The sequence below is a fragment of the Arvicanthis niloticus genome, chromosome 14 (assembly GCF_011762505.2).
Source record: "Arvicanthis niloticus isolate mArvNil1 chromosome 14, mArvNil1.pat.X, whole genome shotgun sequence".
NCBI lineage: Eukaryota > Metazoa > Chordata > Mammalia > Rodentia > Muridae > Arvicanthis > Arvicanthis niloticus.
The window spans coordinates 45,641,917-45,644,507 of NC_047671.1; the positions used below are offsets into that span (position 1 = coordinate 45,641,917).

At 39.5% G+C, this 2,591-nt stretch overlaps 1 pseudogene; it reads left to right on the forward strand.

Moving 5' to 3' along the window:
- Nucleotides 1–1,331: 1,331 nt before the first annotated feature.
- On the forward strand, nucleotides 1,332–1,625 carry LOC117720165 (protein dpy-30 homolog pseudogene; annotated as a pseudogene).
- Nucleotides 1,626–2,591: the final 966 nt, after the last annotated feature.

Genomic DNA, 2,591 nt, shown 5'->3' on the forward strand with positions numbered 1-2,591 from the left:
GAAAGATCTGAGGAAGGGTAGCTGGAAGGAGCTAGAGGAAGAAAAGGGGAGTGGTATAATTTGATTTCAATTTTTAAAAAGTAAAAAACTTAAAAGTTTTTAAAAAAGATTACGAACTACTCCTTTTGCCTGAGTAAACAGAGGCGTAGCCACAGCCCCAGTTAGACATTAGGCAGACAGTGGTTTCCACCGTTTGCTTTGCTACGAGGCCCTGAGCCATACAACCTCTCTAGTCCGTAGCTCTTCCCTTATATCAAAGAAAGAAAGAAAGAAAGAAAGAAAGAAAGAAAGAAAGAAAGAAAGAAAGAAAGGAAGGAAGGAAGGAAGGAAGGAAGGAAGGAAGGAAGGAAGGAAGGAAGGAAGGAAGGAGAATAAAAGAAAGAGAAGTGCAAAAGAATAGCTCAGTATGTCTCACAGAGTTGCTGAAAGCAGTGCAGGTGTTTGAGAAGTGTTTGGCAGAGCGAGCCACATAAGTTATGTCATAAGTAAGACTATGACCACCAGGCTGGGGAGCTATTGACAATCCGACAGACAGGAAGTGCCTGCCTAAAGTTGTGGGTGATGAGCTGCCTGGCCTTGGTCTGTGGGCTCTCAGAGTGCTGCTTGTCACTCCACTCAGAGAGAATACTGACATTAAAAGTACTAAACACACACACACACACACACACACACACACACACAATGGTGCATACTTCAAGAAGTAAAAAACACAATAAAGTCTCCTGATAGAACAATGCAGCTTTTACAATCATTTGCTCTTACAGTCATTAGCATTGACTGTTGGAATAAGCTTGGGCTGAATGAAAGGAAGAGATGGATGGGCCGTTCTTTATGAGCTCTTGGGTCTTCATTGAGTCACTCACTCGACAATTACCAGAGGGATTGTTCAAAGTGCTTCAAGTTCTCATCTGTTTCCTTCGGCCACACATTTGCACTGCCCCATCCCACCTTGGCCCCTTCTCTCCATGCTGCTGGACATCAATGGTACTTGATAATAATGAACCCACGTGAAAGCTCATTATGCTTTCTCCTTATTTCAAACATGCAGATTTCCTTTGGAGTGTGTTTAAGTGAAGAGAAAAAAACGCCAGAACTTACCATCACCATTCCTGCCACTTCTGATGCTAGTGATGACAATGAGACCTCAAAGGTGAAGACACTCCTCTGGTTATAAAACACATGACCAAATAGCTATGCAACGGTTTCTACACTGCTGTTTTCCACGCATACCTGAATATCCCAGGTAGATCCCCCTGGCCTCTTCTGAGTTTATGCGGCCACTTCTGAGTTTATGACTCCTAAAAAGCCTTTCAAAAATATCAACACAGGCCATGGAGTCAGAGCAGATGCTGGAGGGACAGACACAGGTTGCAGAAAACCCTCACTCTGAGTACGGGCTCACCGACAGCATTGAGAGAATAGTTGAGACTGAGAAGATTAACGCAGAGAAGTCATCTAAACAGAAGGTGGATCTGCAGTCCTTGCCCACCGTGCCTACCTGGACCAGACGGTCGTGTCTATCCTATTACAGGGCCTTGCTGTGCTCGCAAAGGAAAGACCACCAAACCCCACTGAGTTTCTAGCATCTTATCTTTTAAAAAAATAAGGCGCAGTTTGAAGATTGAAATTGATTTCTTGGAAATCAAAAAAACATTTGGTTGCTACTGTAGATTTACATGACTATGAGGCAGCTTTAATTGTCATGATTCCCCTCCCCACTCTGGAAGTCTAAGAACCTTCAGGACCACAAAACTCACTTCTGGAGTTGCAGAAGAGAGCATATCCCTGTGTGATTTAATCACCATACTTATTTAATGAGTATCATCTGTCCAATTTTTTTCTCAGATTGTCTTTTACTTTGTTTTTAAAAAGACCTTCAAAATAAACTATTTAAAACATCAAAAAAAATCAACACAAAAGTTTTTCATAAAAAATGTCCTTATATAAGTCTTAAGTCAATTTTAATAACTTACTTTGGTGTTTGAAGATATTTCCTTCAGTTTTGTCTGATTTACCAGTAGTATTTACTTCAAAGTGTAAAGCAGAGTGAATTGAATTTTTTTTTTTTTTTTTGACATGGGGCTTTAAGAGACCACATACCATTTTGAATGATTCCAAATAATTTTCACATGAATGGCTAAACTGGGGAAATATATAATTTATTAGGACTTGAGTAAATTGAAGAGCAAAAAGTGTTTTAAAGTCATTGGTAGAAAAAGAAATTTAAATCGAAATGTTACAATTAAGAAATTAAAATTTAAATCAAAATATTACAACTAAGAAATTAAGTCTTATGTGTGAAGTCCTCCCCAAATTTCACGTCTGAGCAGAACTCTGATAGCTCTGTAACAAGACTCATGCTTTTAGCATTTAACAATAGAAATAGTTTCTAGGACACAACATAATTGATTTTACTTTTAGAAAAAAAATCCCCTAGTGAAAACAAGTACTGTTAGAAGTAGGATTTTAGTCTCCTTTGTCTCAGTGGCTCCTCCAACAGTGTCATACTGGAAATGTTCCCTGTGGCCACAAAATTTACCAAGACTAGGGTCTGAGGACCAGAGTCTAGATTCCCGGCACACTCCTTAAAG